The sequence below is a fragment of the Microtus oregoni genome, unplaced genomic scaffold (assembly GCF_018167655.1).
Source record: "Microtus oregoni isolate MIOR12 unplaced genomic scaffold, Mior012 000045F_ref0000178, whole genome shotgun sequence".
Lineage (NCBI taxonomy): Eukaryota > Metazoa > Chordata > Mammalia > Rodentia > Cricetidae > Microtus > Microtus oregoni.
In genome coordinates this window covers 9,494,264-9,512,852 of record NW_024543219.1, presented here as the reverse complement: position 1 = coordinate 9,512,852, position 18,589 = coordinate 9,494,264, and positions in this window count along the sequence as shown.

Sequence of the window (18,589 nt, the reverse complement as noted above, 5' to 3'; positions counted from 1 at the left end):
GGTAACTGTCTCTTATCTCATTACTGTGGAGACCGAGGCAAAATAATTGCCATGAGTTTTACTATTGCCTTTACTGAAACCCCATTTTTCCCTTGCTTTTATTTCTAAAGCTGCTGCATGTTGATTCAGAGTCTGTGGCCACAGAGCCTTTGCATTAGCTGTCTCGGGGCTGCTGTGGATACCTTTCCCTCCCACTGTCTGTCCATCCTGGTCACCTTTCTGGAGGAAATTCCTGTTTCTTCTTGTTCCAATTAGTAAGAAATTTGCTGAAAGTCCTTCAGCATTAGGCACTTAGTCATCTCTCACTAGCACTGGCAAGGAGGGACATCATGGTACCAGCCTCTGTGCTGAGCACTGCCTTGTCCATGTACTGATCATAACAGCTTTCAGAAGGAGGCACTAACAGAATTACCATTTGCTAGGTGGATAAACAGAAGCTCAGACAGGTGAAGTCACTTGCCTGGAGCCACACTGTGACTATTCTACCACTGGGTTACATCCCAGGTCTAAACTCATGTTCTACAACAATTACAGGGCAGGCTGGATAAGGGTAGCCAGCTGTCAGTTTGTTCACCCCAACACTGGTCCTTGAGAATAGCTGAGAGAATGCTTTCAAGACAGGAAGTATTTAGTTATCTGGGGGATAAAAAAGAAGTCCACAGTCTACACTGTGACTGAGGAAGGCTGACAAGAAATTGCCATCTACCTGCACAAATGCCAGTAGAAGAAACCAGGATAATACCTATCTGGTAGCATTTACCAAAGCAGCCATTCTGCTGAGGACACACAGGTGAGTAAGGCATAGCTATCTCAAGATTCAGCAAGTTACTAAAACAGACAAAGATCACCAATCAATATAGCAATAACTTAGCAGTGTGGCCTAACCCAAGTCTTGCATAGTTACCAGTGTATCTATAGATGGCTCTTTCTGTGTCAGGGTTTTCTCAGAAATAGGAGTTGACCTATGGCAGAAAGTAACCAAAGCCTCTACTATATGATGCTTTGTCTGCTGAGCTTGTAAATGCCTGGGGTTGTCAATTCCTGTCTGGGGACCCACAGGCTTGCCTCCTCCACATTTGAATTCTCTGACTTACTTCCAGTCTCAGAAATTGGATCTGCCCCCAGGAGTTCTACAATCATAAAACAGTCACCTAGAAGAAACCTTTCCTCAATATACTCTGACATCTCCAATGGCAAGGGACAGAATCAACTGTTCATCTTATGTGCACAAATGTACAATAAGAAAAACACCCATTCACATAAAATAAAAAATAAATAAATCTAAAAAGAAAAAAGTACATCAAATGCATGGGGCAAGGACAACAGCATCTAGACAAACGCTGCTTCCCTAAGTGACTTGGAAGGTCATTATCTACGTTGTCTGCTTATTAATGGTGTTGGATACAGTATGAATACCGATTTCCTCATAAAGTGTGTATCCAGGGAGCAAGGCAGGCTATCCACAACCAAGACAGCAATAACCTGCATAGCTCTGACTACTGGGAACTCAATATGCAGCCCATGCTGCCTGGAACAAGTAGAGATCCATGTCTGTTTGTGAGTACTGGGGATACAGCAGTGTACCAAAACACCAGGAAAAACAAACTGCTCTTAGGTGTGAAGAATCTGAAATCACTTTATATTTTATTAATAAACACATTTTTTTCAAATGGAGCTTTTAATGGGCAATCAGTATAAACAGTGAGTGATGCCCTTGGCAAATTATGAAAAACAAGAACAAATAAAATCAAAATAACAAAAGTAAAACCTAAACAACCAAAATAAAAAAAATCTAAACAAAAGGACAAACAAAAATTAAGCTGGCAGGATTCTCTCACTGCAGATTGAGCAGCACAGACCTAGAGCTTGTGGCTGACCTTGGACAGGTGAAAGCAAAGCAGTCACTGATTGTTACAACCTTTTCAAGATGATTAAGAGCCATGCCTCTTTGGGGTTTTGTAGTGGGAAGCTGTGGGCCGTGTTCCTGCCACCCGGCTCCCAGCCACCTGGCTAACTAATGCCCTGAAATAATAACACGAAACTGTATTCTTTGATGGGGGAGAGTCTTCTGTTTTGTGTTAATTTCATTGGTTAAATAAAGAGACTGCCTTGGCCCTTTAATAGGACAGAAAATTAGGTAGGCAATGTAGACAGAACAGAATGCTGGGAGAAAGAAGCTGAGTCAAGCAGTTGCCATGATTCTCCCACTAGACACAGACAAAGGTTAAGAATCTCCCTGGTAAGCCACCAGCTCGTGGTGCTACATAGAATATTAGAAATGGGCTAATCAAGATGTGAGAATTAGCCAATAAGAGGCTGGAATTAATGGGCCAGGCAGTGTTTAAAAGAATACAGTTTCCGTGTAATTATTTCGGGTGTAAAGCTAGCTGGGTGGCAGAACGCAGCCTGCCATTCCTATTACAAAAGAGTGGCTCCCAACGTGGCCAATTAAATCTACTTAAAAACCTGAGAGAACTTTTAAAAAAAGGGAGAGAGAGTTTAACAAAACTTTTTGCTGTTTTTGGGTGGCTTGCCGTAAAGAAAGTTTCCTGACTCAGCAGCAGGAAAAAACTGGCTGTTTTAAAATGCCAGCTTTCTCAGCTTTGCCACCATTGCAATCTCTGTCTGGCTCCTTCCGGAGACAGAGCTTTTGAATGGAGCATTTGGAGTAAAGTGCTATGGCTTGCTTGATGGCAATGTGGACTGATGTATGCCTGGAACTTTTGCGTGGCTCAGGGGCACCAAATGGCTCTGAGGCAGGATCGGCTCAGCTCTGCCTAGCTGAACTGTGCTGGTCTCAGGCAGGAACTACCATAATTACCATAATAACAGCGCAGTTAAGGTTAGGCTGGGCAGGACACAGGCGGTACTGTATTACCCGTACATGGTGCAACCTAAGTTTTTAAGAAGTGTTTAACATTTTAAGAAGTGCTTCTGGATAGTAAAAAATTACAGATTCACAATAGGACAGATTCAGACATAAAAGACCTCTATGTCGGATGAGTGTACATAGGCTTGGGAGAGAGAAGAAAAAAAATATAGAGAATGCCTTAAAAAAAAGGTAAAGTCTTTAAAGAGACAGAGTACAGATAGTTATAGATTAAAAGAAATAAAGAAAAATAAGCCACGTAAAAATGAAAAATTCACAAAGAGTCTGGATTCTGTGTATTATTGTGCTATCTTTGAATCTTTTGACTGTAAAGGATCTAAGTACAGAGACATTTCATTACATGGGCTGCCAAGCTAAACCAGAATGGATATAAGAGTATTATGATTTCAGAATTTGGGTCTAAGAATATGATGCTTTGGAGAGTATCTTCTTTTGTTTTCACAGAGGATGAGACCCTGTGGATTGCTTCTATCCCAATATGGTATGTTAGACCACGCCCTCCTGAAAGGTTGCTGTGAACACCTTTAGAAAATTACTTCACTCTACTGCTGACTGAGATGAACCTGGCACACAGGTTATACCATAAAAGACCTAAATAACAGTGCCCTCATTCAGCAGGAAGCAGTATGGAGAGAAATAACTACGTCCATATTCCCAAATATTGTTTATAAATGTTCTTTTACATTTAAAGAGGGATATCATATAGATATGAATAATTTGCATTGGTGTGGATTTTAAGGTCAATTTTGTTATAAGTATATGTATTTCTGATCTTAATTAAGGTATTGTGATTGTGTAGTTCATTTTTAAAATGTAATGTATAATTAGGAAATACAGGTTGTTGATGGATAATCATAAATAATAGTCAAGCTTGTAGTCATATTAGTTAGATTTTCTAGATATATAGAGATATATTTCAATTAGACAGGCATTCTTCATATCTTTCAAAGACTACAGAACATGGCATTTAATGTTTTAATAACTTAGGGCTTTTCGTGATAATGAAACACGTCTGCTCCTGGCAGCACCAATCTACTTCAAGAGGAAGATGGGCATCAAAGAGGACCCTTATGGAGTTTGATAGCCATTTGGGCAAGAAACTGAACTTGCCTGGACTGTTACATAAACTGGACACAGAGAACCCATAGAGAGAGGACTGCTGATCTTGCCTAAAGGTGAGATGGTCTTTTGGGGTTACTGATTCATGAAAGAATCTACAAGACATTCTGCAGGACACAGAAGAAAGTGTCTTTGGAATTTTCCTGCTTCATGGAAATGTCTCCTGGAAACTATGGGCCTGCAGGCCGAAGATGGATGCCCCAACAATACAGAGGAACTTTGGGTTACTGTCCAGGCAGCGAGATGTCTCTGTCATTTCTACAAGTTTGGACTTCTTGTTTACTTAGGTAAAATTATATCCTTCTGGAGTCTTTGATAGAGTTGAAGAATGGTTAGTTATAGTTATAGTTTTCCTTAGTTATGATAAATGATAAAATAGATATAAATATTGTAACTGTACTTTTTGTTTGATAATTGTTTTATTATATGTAATTTTACTATGTTAACGTTAAAGACTTTCTTTTTTGTTTAAACAGAAAAAGGGGGAATGATGGGGGAGAGTCTTCTGTTTTGTGTTAATTTCATTGGTTAAATAAAGAGACTGCCTTGGCCCTTTAATAGGACAGAAAATTAGGTAGGCAACGTAGACAGAACAGAATGCTGGGAGAAAGAAGCCGAGTCAAGCAGTTGCCATGATTCTCCCACTAGACACAGACACAGGTTAAGAATCTCCCTGGTAAGACATCCGCTTATGGTGCTACTCAGATTATTAGAATTGGGCTAATCAAGATGTGAGAATTAGCCAATAAGAAGCTGAAATTAATGTGCCAGGCAGTGTTTAAAAGAATACAGTTTCCATGTAATTATTTCGGGTGTAGGGCTAGCCGGGTGGCAGGACACAGCATGCCGTGTTCCTATTACAACAATGTTTTAAACACTGCCTGGCCCATTAGTTTCAGCCTGTTCTTGGCTAACTCTCACATCTTGACTAACCCATTTTGAATAATCTGTGTAGCACCATGAAGTGGTGGCTTACCGGAAAGATTCTAGTGTACATCCATCGCGGGATGGAGCTTCATCGAGTTTGCCCCAGAGAGGAAAGGCATGGCGATTGCCTCACTTCCTCCCAGCATTCTGTTCTTTCTACTCCACCTACCTAATTTTCTGACCTATCAGACCAAGCAGTTTTCTTTACTGATTAACAAATGAAACAACAAATTGACAAATGCCCTTCCCACATCAGGGTTTTATTGTATATGTCACGTTCTCACCAAGGTCAAGGATTAACATGTTACAGGCTTTGTCTCAAGGACTGATGAATTCACTTGAGTCATGTCCACTAAATTTCCCTAGAAGTTCCATCAGGATGAGAAATGGTTATACTGGTGGACTCCTAGTGGAGGTCCAGCAACTCTGGATTTGCTTCAGTTCTTTTCTGAAGCCCTCCCCTGTGCATCCTTAGCTAGAGTAGAGTCCCAAACACCTCCATTTGCAGACACATCTTAAGTATACCTGGGCCAAGGCTTTTCCTCATCTGCAATCATTCCATTCCTAAGGTTATAAACATGTTGAAACTTCATCTTCCTAATGTGCACTGATACTATTGTACCATACAGATTCTAGCAGTCTGAGTCTCTCTGGTGCTTTATTCTGAACCCCACAGCTCTTTCAATTCTTTAGGCATCCTGCACATAGCCATGCATGTTTGTATCCATTGTACATTCCTCAGCTCTGAACTGGCTGCTGAGCCTTATGCACTTACCACTGTCCATTCACAAGTCTACAGTAACTCATGCTTTTTTCTTCACAGTATCTCCTGCTCCAACATTAGGAACATACACCTTCAAAGTAATATCAGTTCCCCTCTTCATCAAACATGCTTATTTCACACACCTCATAGCCCCCAAATCACTTCATTTCCTGTTTCCTTTGGGGTTAAGATAAACCTCCAATCCACTATGATTCTCTTGCTGGGAATCAGGGTTGCATGGCAAGGAATTTGTAGGGTTCTGAGGATCTTTTCCCAACAAAGATCAGAAAGTTGGAATTGCCCTGAAAAGTCAACCTTATGATTGATATATCTATGTCATCTTATGGCATGCCTAAATCTCATCAACTGCAGGTACACTGGCAGTAAGCTCAGGTCATGCTCCCTGCAGGCAACGTTTGCTGAGGCAGGTGACGTTCTACTGTCACATGATGCACAGGTGATTCCCATATATTTTTCCTTTATACTCAGCAAGATTGAATCATAAACGACGGGTTGGAAGTTGACGTCTTGCACTGGATATAGGGTGCCATGCTGCCTCTCGATGATTGTAGATTGTCGCGTTCTGTAAGCATAAGCATGTCTTTCAGCTGATGTTCATGTGATTCATGAACACCTGACACAGCTTTGAACACCAGAATTTGATCTGAATTATTCCAACCAAATGACTGCTAGTGCCTACTAGTGATAATCTCTTGACTGAGGTGATAAACTCTTGACTTAGCACAGAGCATGCTCTGAGACACTAAGGGATGTGCTGGATGACTGCCCTCTGCTGACATGATATACACAGACTTGTTAGCAGACCAGAGAAGAATAATAAGCTTTACAGAAGGCTGATCCTGCAATGTGTTGATCATTATGGGTTTTTTTCAATCAACATTTGCCTGTGTGGTTATTCAAAACATAACAAATCTATGGAGATTATCTACTGTCCATTTTTCATCTTAGCACTTGTAATGAGGTAGCAGGATGACCTGCTGAGCCAGTATGAGGACAGCTGGGGAAACATTGTACCTTGTCTCAACAAACAAAACACACAAATAAAATATACTCTACTTCTAAAGCCTCACCTACCAATCCTTTCTAATAAATAGAACTTACAATTCTCCTTAACAGTTTCATCTTAGGAAGATATGGTGGGCAGAAGTAGTGATTTTTCTAATCTAAGTATCTTGCTCTTGCCTTTCCTTAGGTTCACATACAGACTGGATGGAATTGGGTATGGCCATTTGAACTACTGAGCAATGTACACTGATGCTATCAAAGTACTGCGTCTATGACAATTCTCTGCCTTTCCCTGAGTTATGCTGGTGCAGCATGAAGTGTCAGGGTCTGAGGCCAAACCATGCTGATCCCTTCAAGGGACTATAGAGAGAAGCCATCAGAGACACTAAGATTCCTTGGCTAGAGATTAAATCAAGTCCACCCATTCCAATTGAGGCGGGCTGTTTAACTACTGTTGATACTCCAATCCCCAAACTTCAGAATTCAGTTCAGGGTGGAGTTCAGACACATACACCCTTGATGAGTACCTTGGTATCCTACCCAAGTGTCACATTTGTTATAGGACTGGCTGTAGATAAGCAACTTGTTGCTGACAGTAAGAGCTGACCCTGCCCAGGACCTCTGCCTACAGAGACTTTAGGGAAATCACCCCCTTATTCATCAGGACTGTCAATAATGTTGTACAGTCTTCAGTTGGGAGTCACCAGCTACAGAGTACTTGAAAGGTGACTCACATTGCTAGGAACCTGAAAGTTTTTATTTCCCTTCTTTCAAGAAAAGCAGCTAAACTGAAATAGTCAGTGCCTAGCCAGGGCCTGGCCATCCCACACGGGACCTCTCATCCTAGCTGCTTTTCCAGGAATGCTATGGATTTAATTTCCTTGTTTCTACAGCTTCTGGTTTCAACATAACAACAAACACTCTATGTCTCTCAAACAGAACAAATAAACAACAGTAATGTATTAATATGAGTGCATCAGTGGAAAATCAGGCATAACCAGAATTGGGAAATCATGACTGTGGCTCACACGCAGGAATGGACACGCCTTGGGAGCTTCTTCAGGGACAGTTTGAGGCAGAATGGGCATAGAGGAAAACAGAAAGCAGCAGTGCTGAGGCCACACAGGTCAAGTAACAAGCAGACTCTCAGCTCCCCATCTACGGAGCTCCTGTCGAGGTCACGGGTCTTGTCTGACCCCAGGCACTGGCTAAGATCATGCAGGTTTCTGTCCAGGGCATACAAAGTTCCATTCAGGAGCTGTCAGCATGAGGTTGGGAATGGTGACTCACTGCCATTAATCATGTCCTGGGGTCTGACTGCTGTATTCTGGCTTGTGTATGTATTGCTCCAAATTCTAATCCTCCTCACTTTTCTTTACTTCACATTGATGTTATTTTGAAGATGGGGTTGGAATATGTAGAACTGACTGACCCAGAACTTGCCATGGAGAAGAGGGTAGCCCTGAGTTCTTACCTCTGCCTCCTGAGTCCTAGATTGAAGACACTCATCAGCAGGCCTGAATTTCCTGTCACCTTCTCCATCCTCAACCTGTGTCTCCACATTTTCTGGGCCACTTGGCTATTAAAGTGATGTTTAGTCCCTCAGTAAGTCAATTTCCTCATGCCAAAGCTCTTACGTGAAGCTCCCCATGAGACAAATGTCAAAACAATTCCCAGTCACAGGACATCTCAGCTTTTTTACTTTTTCATCTTTTTTTCTAGACAGAATTTGTCTGTGTAATAGTCCTAGCTGTGCTGGAACTAGCTCTTGTAGACCAGGCTGTCCTTGACCTCAGGGAGAACCACTGTTTCTACCTCCCAAGTGCTGGGATTAGGGTGTGCATCATCCTGCCTGGCTATATCACAGTGTTCTGAGTCCTCTCACACCAAGTTTTTCATTGACTTTGAACCTTTAGGAAACTTGAGAAAATACTTACATATCACACAGAAGGGAGTGGATACTAAGGTAGTGTCAAAGCTGGTATTAACATTCCAAAAATCAAACCAAAAACAAAGCACTGCGGGAACTCCCAATATAAGGTATGCCTAATCTACATGTTACCCAGATGAAAAGTAACGGATCTGCTCCATAGCCAACAAGAAGTGATGCTGAAGAATGATCCTGAACCCACACAGAGCAATAGGGACACCAGGACCCTGCATAGATACCTGGCAGCCTAAGACAATTAATATGCCTACTTCATGTACCGTTTCCTACATGTACCCAAAATCTTCTCTCTCTGATTGGAGGTGATCCAGTCTAACTAATACAGTACATAGGGGTAGAAAGTTAAAAGCCAAGAGCAGAAGTTGGAGAGATGGCTCAAGTGTTAAAAGGATTTGGTGCTTTCAAAAGGCTCCAAGCAATCCTCTATAACATGAGATGCATTGCCCTCTTCTAGCATCTGAGGGAACTGCATTCATGTGGGGCATGACTATTTAGTAAGAAAAATACCATTGATATAAAAAAATAATGAGCATATATAGAAAAGCAAATCAACTGCAATTCAAAGTTAACAGCCAGTATAAAAATCTGTTTCCCAAAGTGGCTTGGAAGGTCATTATCTTTTATCTTTATCACTGATGCTGTATTGTACAAAAAACAGGGTTTCCTGGTTTATTTTATTCTTCCACAATGAATATTTTTATTGCCTGAGAGCCTATATAGCATGCAAACATGTATTTCTCAATAATTTGGTCTTTATGATCAATTCACAGAAGCATGACTATAGAGTACTATATTTTATGGATAGCTAAATATATGACAGCGTGGATACAGCCTGGATACTGACAGATCACATCAGAAATTGTGTATTTATGGAGTCAGCCACACATGACACCAATCCCCTGTATTTCCCTTGCTGGGTGGGAACACACTATGTTGTCTATGATATCTGCATCTTGTATAGATGCATTTATGCCTGTGAGTTCAGGGATTATAGGAGTGTGATACCACACCTGACTAAAGAAGCTGGACTTAAGTGTGAAAAGTTGTAATTGCTTTTTTATTCAAGAACATAGATTTTTTTTTCTCAAAAGGGGCTTTAAACGGGCAGTAAATATAAACAGTGAAAAGCCTTAGCAAATTGGGAAAAGCAAGAGAAAGAACAAATAACATCAATATAACAAAAACCTAAACAACCCAATACAAAACCCTAAACCAAAAACCAAAGAAAATGAAGATAAGTAGCATTCTCTCTGTGCAGATTAAACAACACAGAGCGACAACATATGCTTTGCCTTGGAGACATAAGAGGAAGACAGTCACCAATTGTAACAGCATTTTCAAAATGAGAACAGCCACTCATCTTTGGGGCTTTATATGTCATGTTCTCCTTAAGGGTGAGAAGGCATTTTCCTCCTTGTGAGTTCCCAGTCAAAAAGAGCTGTCTGTTTATGAAGAGGCCTAGATCCTACGGAAAAAATGAGATGTTTTCGAGGATGTCTGAGTTTCTTAGGCTTCCTCGGTTCCTACAACAGTGTTGTCAAGGGGGAAACGGAGTCAAGACTCAGAAGCAGCCGTGCTGGATCACTGGCTAGACATAATCAAGACCTATTACACAAAGGAAACCAAATTTGAAGAACAAAATGTATGCCTTAAATTGAGTAGCTTCTGGAAATGGGGATAAATAGGTGGCTCTTACCATAGCAGATCTTTCTGAAAGTGGCCCTCAGTCTGGGCTGTAGCCTGTTCAAGCCGAGCCTGAAGAATTTTGGACCTGGAAGATTGGTGTAGGGGGTTCTTCTGTCTATATGTTGCTTTCATTGGTTGAATAAAGAAACTGCCTTGGCCATTTGATAGGGCAGCACTTAGATAGGAAGGCACAAGAGAACTGTATGCTGGGAGAAAGAAGGAAGGCAGGGAGAGCTGCCATGGAGCCTCCAGTCAGATATGCTGAATCTTTCCCTGTAAGCCATGATCTCGTGATGAACACAGATTATTAGAAATGGGTTGAATCAAGATGTGAGAGTTAGCCAATAAGAGGCTAGAACTAATGGGCTAGGCAGTAATTTAATTAATACAATTTCTGCATGGTTATTTCAGGGGTTAAGCTAGTCAGGCAAAAGACACAGCCCACTCCTCCTACAAGAGAATGGCTGCCCAATTTGGCCAACTAACTTCATGAAAAACCTGAGAGGTCTTTAAATGAATTCTAGACACACAGAAAAAAACAGACTTTAACATAGCTTTTTGCTGTTTGCTGGCCATGTGCTGAAGAGAGATTTTCCTGATTCAGACATAGAAAAAAAAAGCTGTGAAGTTTTAAAGCGCTGGCTTTCTGGGCTATGCTCCTAGCGTGACCTCTGTCTCTTGCAGGAGACAGAGAATTTGGATGGGATTTTGTGAGTAAAGTGCTTGCTTGATGGCAATGTGGACTGCTGTGTGCCTGGAACTGTGCGTGGCTCAGGGGCACCAAATGGCTCTGAGACAGGAGCGCTTCCACCATGCTGAACTGTGCTGATCTCAGGCAGGAACTATCGTAATAATCATAATAACAGCGCATTGAAGGTTTAGACTGGGCAGGAAACTGGTGGTACCTTATTACCCCTACATGGCACAACTTAAGTTTTTAAGAAATGCTTAGCATTTTAATAAGTATTCCTGGATAGTAAAGATTCACAATAGGACAGACTCAGACATAAAACACATCTAACTGTTGAATAAAGGTATGCAGTAGGCTTAAAAGAGAAAAGAAATAAATATAGTCATAAAATAATGCTTAAAAAAGGGTAAAGTCTTTGAAGAAACAGAGTAAATCATAAAGAAAAATAAGCCATGTAAAAATGGAAAATGCATAGAGAGTCTAGATTATCTATATTACTGTGTTTTCTTTAAATATTTTGACTGTGAAGGAGCTAAATACAGAGAGACATATCATTGTGTGGTCTGCTAAGCTAAACCAGCATATATGTTTTAAAGGTATAATGACTTCCATTATATAGAAGGATATGATGCTTTAGAAAAGAGGTTCTTTTGTTTCCACAGAGGATGAGACTCTTGGATTTCTTCTAGACCAATGTGGTATGATAGGCCACACCCTCCTGAAATGTTGCTGTGAAGACCCTCAAAAAATTACTTCACTCAACTGCAGACTGAGATGAAGCTAGCACACAGGATATACCATAAAAGACCTGATTAACAGTGCCCCCATACAGCATGAAGCAGTTTGGAGAGAAATAACTATGTCCATATCCACAAATATTGTTTAGAACTGTTTGTTTACATTTAAAGGGGGATATGATATAGATATGAATGTTTTTCTTTGGTATAGATCTTGGTTTATTGATAGAAATTTAAGGGCAATTTTGTTATATGTATATGTATTTCTGATCTTGATTAAGGTATTGTGATTGTGTAGTTCATTTAAAAATGTAATATAAAATTAGGAAATATGGGCTGTTAATGGATAATCATTAATAGTAGTCAAGCTTTTAGTCATGTTAGTTAGATTTTCTAGATATATTTCAGTTAGATAGGCATTCTTCATATCTTTCAAAGACTACAGAATATGGCATTTAAAATGTTTTAATAACTTAGGGCTTTTCATGACAATGAGACATGTCTTCTCCTGGAAACACTAAGGTACTTCCTGAGGAAGATGGGCATCAAAGAGGCTCCTTATGGAGTTTGCTAGCCATTTGTGGAAGAAACTGCTCTTTCCTGGACTGTTGCATAAACTGGACATGAAGAACCCACAGAGAGAGGACAACTGAACTTCCCTAAAGGTGATATGGTCTTTTGGGGTTCCTGCTTCATGAAAGTACCTGCAAGACATTCTGCAGGATACAAAAGAAAGTGACTGAACTGTCTTTGAAATTTCCTTCTTCATGGAAAAGTCTGCTGGATACTATGGGCCTGAAGGCTGAAGATGGATGCCCCAAGGGTACAGAAAAACTTTGGGTGACTGTCTATGCAGCAAGATGTCTCTGCCATTTCTAGAGATTTGGAAGTTGCCAATTTCTTGTTTATTTAGGTAATATTATATCCTTCTGGAGTCTTTGATGCAGTTGAAGAAAAGATAGTTATAGTTATTGTTGTCCTTTGTTATGATAAAAGGTAAAATAGATCTAAATATTATAAATGTAATTATTACTTTATAACTCTTCTGTTTTATGTAATTTTACTATGTTAAAGTGAAAGCCTTTGTTTTTTGTTTAAACAGAAAAAGGGGAAAGGGTGTAGGAGAATCTACTGTCTATGTGTTGCTTTCATTGGTTGAATAAAGAAACTGCCTTGGCCTTTTGATAGGGCAGCACTTAGATAGGCAGGCAAAACGAACTGAATGCTGGGAGAAAGAAGGCAGGCAGGGAGAGATGCCATGGAGCCTCCAGGTCAGATATTCTGATTCTTTCCTGGTAAGCCATGACCTCGTGATGAATACAAATTATCAGAAATGGGTTGAATCAAGATGTGAGAGTTAGCCAATAAGAGGCTAGAACTAATGGGCCAGGCAGTAATTTAATTAATACAGTTTCAGTGTTGTTATTTTGGGGGTTAAGATAGCAGGGCAGCGGAAAATGACCCATACTACATTTACTACAGTATATGAAAGCAATTAAAACAAAGGTGAGGATACATGGCATTTCAACTCTCTAGCTACCTGACTTCTCCATGGAAACCACGAAAGCCAGAAGTTCCTGGATAGATGTACTGCAGAAACTGAGAGACCATGGATGCAAGCCCAGACTACTATACCCAGCCAAGATTTCATTCCCGATAAATGGAGAAAATAAAATTTTCCAGGATAAAAACAAATATAAACAATATGCAGCCTCAAATATAACCTTACAGAAAGTAATAGAAGGAAAATCACTAACCAAGGAGTCCAACAATGACCACAATAACTCAGACAACTAGAGACCCTTCACCAACACAACTCAAAGAAGGGAAACACACAAACTCTATGACTAAAAAAGGGACTAGAGTTAACAACCACTGGTCATTAATATCACTTAATGTCAATGGACTCAACTCACCTATAAAAAGGCACAGGCTAAGAGATTGGATAAGAAAACAGGATCCAACATTCTGCTGTTTATAAGAAACACACCTCAATCACAAAGACAGGCACATACTCAGAGTAAAGGGCTGGGAAAAGGCTTATCAAGCAAATGGACCTAAGAAACAGGCAGGTGTGGCCATACAAATCTCTAACAAAGTGGACTTCAAACTTAAATCAATCAGAAGAGATGGAGAGGGGCATTTTATATTAATAACAGGAACAGTTCATCAGGATGAAGTCTCAATCCTGAATATCTATGCCCCTAATATAAAAGCACCCACGTATATAAATGAAACATTGCAAAAACTCAAGGCAGCTATCAAACCACACACACTAATAGTAGGAGACTTCAACACTCCTCTCTCACCAATGGACAGGTCAATCAGACAGAAACCTAACAGAGAAATAAGAGAATTAATGGAGGTAATGAAGCAAATGGACTTAACAGACATCTATAGAACATTCCACCCAAAGAGGAAAGAATATACCTTCTTCTCTGCAGCTCATGGAACCTTCTCGAAAATTGACCACATACTCGGAAACAAAGGAAACCTCCACAGATACAAAAAAAATCAGTGTCCACCTGTGTCTTATCAGATCACCATGGAATAAAGTTAGAATTCAACAACAATGCTACCCCCAGAAAGCCTACAAACTCATGGAAACTGAACAGTCAACTACTGAACCATACCTGGATTAAGGAATAAATAATGATAGATATTAAAGTCTTCCTGGAATTCAATGAAAATAAAGAAACAACATACTCGAACTTATGGGACACTATGAAAGCAGTCCTAAGAGGAAAGTTCATAGCACTAAGTGCCCACTTAAAAAAACAGAGAAAGCTCATATTGGAGACTTAACAGCCCACCTGAAAGCTCTTGAAAAAAAAAGAAGCAGACTCACCAAGGAGGAGTAGAAGACTGGAAATAATCAAACTGAGGGCTGAAATCAACAAAATAGAATCACAGAAAACAATCCAAAGAATCAATGAAACAGAAAGCTGAGTCCTGGAGAAAATCAACAAGACTGACAAACCCCTATCCATACTAATCAAACGGCAGAGAGAGAATTTGCAAATTAATAAGATCAGAAATGAAAAGGGGGACATAACCACAGAAACAGAGGAAATTCAGAGAATCATTAGATCTTAATACAAAAGCCAGTATGCCACAAAACTGGAAAATGTAAAGGAAATGGACACTTTTTAAGATAAATACCATATACCAAAGTTAAACCAGGACCAGGTGAAAAATCTAAATAGACCTGTTAGTCATGAAGAATTAGAAGCAGTTATCAATAACCTCCCTACCAAAAAAAGCCCAGGACCAGATGCTTTCAATGCAGAATTCTACCAGAACTTCCAAGAAGACCTAATACCGATACTCCTTAATGTATTTCACAATATAGAAACAGAAGAGGCATTGCCAAATTCCTTTTATGAAGTTACAGTTACTCTGAAACCAAACCCGCACAAAGACTCAACCAAGAAAGAGAATTATAGGCCAATCTCACTCATGAACATCAACGAAAAAATTCTCAACAAAATACTGGCAAACCGAATCCAAGAACACATTAGAAAAATTATACATTATGATCAAGTAGGCTTCATCCCAGAGATGCAGGGCTGGATCAACATACAAAAATCTATCAATGTAATCAATCATATAAATAAACTGAAAGAAAAAAAAAATACGATCATTTCATTAGATGCTGAAAAAGTATTTGACAAAATTCAACATCCCTTTATGATAAAAGTATTGGAGAGATTAGGGATACAAGGGTCATACCTAAATATAATAAAAGCTATATACAGCAAGCCGACAGCTAACATCAAATTAAACAGAGAGAAACTCAAAGCCATCCCACTAAACTCAGGAACACGACAAGGCTGTCCACTCTCATATTGCCTCTTCAATATAGTCCTTGAAGTTCTAGCAATAGCAATAAGGCAACATAAGGGGATCAAGGGGATTCGAATTGGAAAGGAAGAAGTTAAACTTTCGTTATTTGCAGATGATATAATAGTGTACATAAGCGACCCCCAAAACTCCAGCAAAGAACTTTTCCAGCTGAAAAACAGCTTTAGTAATGTGGCAGGATACAAGATCAACTCCAAAAAATCAGTCGCCCTCTTATACACAAATGATATGGAAGCAGAGAGGAAAATCAGAAAAGCTTCACCATTCACGTTAGCCACAAACAGCATAAAATATCTTGGGGTACATCTAACCAAGGAAGTGAAAGATCTATTTGACAAGAACTTGAAGGCATTGAAAAAAGAAATTGAAGTGGATACCAAAAAATGGATGGACCTCCGTTGCTCTTGGATTGGGAGGATCAACATAGTAAAAATGGCAATTCTACCAAAGGCAATTTATAGATTCAATGCAATCCCCATCAAGATCCCATCAAAATTCTTCACAGATCTGGAGAGGACAATAATCAACTTTATATGGAAAAACAAAAAACCCAGGATAGCCAAAACAATCCTATACAATAAAGGATCTTCTGGAGGCATTACCATCCCAGACTTCAAACTCTATTACAGAGCTACAGTGATGAAAACAGTGTGGGACTGGCATAAAAACAAGAAGTCAACCAATGGAATCATATAGCAGACCCAGATTCTAACCCACAAACCTATGATCACCTCATATTCAATAAAGGAGATAAAAGTATACAATAAAAGAAAGAAAACATCTTCTACAAATGGTGCTGGCATAACTGGATGTCAACCTGTAGAAGAATTAAAATAGACCCATATCTATCACCATGCACAAAACTCAAGTCCAAATGGATTAAAGACCTCAATATCAGTCTGAACACACTGAACCTGATAGAAGAGAGAGTGGGAAGTACCCGACAACAGATGGGCACAGGAGATCGCTTCCTATGTATAACCCCAGCAGCACAGACATTAAGGGCAACAATGAATAAATGGGACCTACTAAAACTGAGAAGCTTCTGTAAAGCAAAGGACACTGTCACTAAGACACAAAGGCAACCTACTGACTGGGAGAAGATCTTCACCAACCCCGCAACAGACAATGGTCTGATCTCCAAAATATATAGAGAACTCAGGAAACTAGACTTTAAAATGCTAATTAACCCAATTAAAAAATGGGGCACTGAACTGAACAGAGAATTCTCAACAGAAGAAGGACAAATGGCCAAAAGACACTTAAGGCCATACTCACCCTCCTTAGCGTTCAGGGAAATGCAAATCAAGACAACTTTTAGATACCATCTTGCACCTGACAGAATGGCTAAAATCAAAAACTCTAATTACAGCCTTTGCTGGAGAGGCTATGGAGGAAGGGGTACCCTCATCCATTGCTGGTGAAAATGAAATCTTGTGCAACCACTTTGGAAATCAGTGTTTTGGTTTCTCAGGAAATTCGGGATCAACCTACCCCTGGACCCAGCAATACCACTCTTGGGAATATACCCAAGAGATGCCCTATCATATGACAAGAGCATTTGTTCAACTATGTTCATAGCAGTATTATTTGTAATAGCTAGAACCTGGAAACAACCTAGATGCCCTTCAATGGACGAATGGATGAAGAAAGTATGGAATATGTACATATTAGAGTACTACTCAGAGGTAAAAAACAATCACTTCTTGAATTTTGCATGCAAATGGATGGAAATAGAAAACACTATCCTGAGTGAGGTAACCCAGACCCAAAAAAGATGAACATGGGATGTGCTCACTCATAATTGGTTTCTAGCCATAAATAAATGACATTGAGCATATAGTTTGTGATCCTAGAGAAGCTAAATAAGAAGGTGAACCCAAAGAATAACATATAGTCATCTGCCTGGATATGGGAAGTAGACAAAATTGCCGGGGAGAAAATTGGGATCTTGGGGGTGGGATGGGATGGGGGTAAGGGGAGATGGGGAAAGAAAAGGGAGAAGGGAAGGGGGGAAACTTGGGGAAACAGGAGGATTGGGATAAAGGAAGGTTGGACAGGGGAGCACGGAAGCACAATTCATAGTTAAGGGATCCAGCTTAGGGTTTGCAGGAGACTTGACCCTAGAGTGGCTCCCAGGAGCCCATGGTGATGTCTCCAGTTAGTTCCTTGGGCAGCTGAGGATAGGGAACCTGAAATCAATACTGATGAATATCTTGCATATCATCATAGAACCTTCATCTGGTGATGGATGGAGATAGAGACAGAGACCCACACTGGAACACTGGACTGAGCTCCCAAGGTCGCAATGAGGAGCAGAAGGAGGGAAAAGATGAGCAAGGAAGTCGGGACCATGAGGGGTGCACCCACCCACTGAGACAGTGGGGCTGATCTATTGGGAGCTCACCAAGGACAGCTGGACTGTGACTGATAAAGCATGGGATAAAACCAGACTCTCTGAAGATGGCGAACAATGAGGGCTGATGGGAAGCCAGGGATTATGGCACAGGGTTTTGATCCGACTTAATGTTCTGGCTTTGTGGGAGCCTAGCCAGTTTGGATATTCACCTTCCTAGAATGGACGGAGGGGGGAGGGCCATTGGACTTTACATGGCTCAGGGAACCCTGACTGGAGAGGGAGGGGGAGAGGAGTAGGGGGAAGGGAAGAACGATGGGAGGAAGGGGAGGAAAATGGGAGGCTGTTAGGAGGCGGAAACTTGTTTTTTTTTTTCCTTTTCTAATTAAAAAAAATTACCAAAAAAATTAAAAAAACAACAAAGGTGAGGGTACATGGCATTTCTACTGTCTAGCTAAAATCTTCCACAGCCTTAGCTGGCCTGGACAATCAACATTGATCTTTGGACTGATATCACTTTTTTTATCTTCAAAGGAAAATTATCACATAGTAGCTAGGCCTAGCATTTTTTCAGTCCTAAAA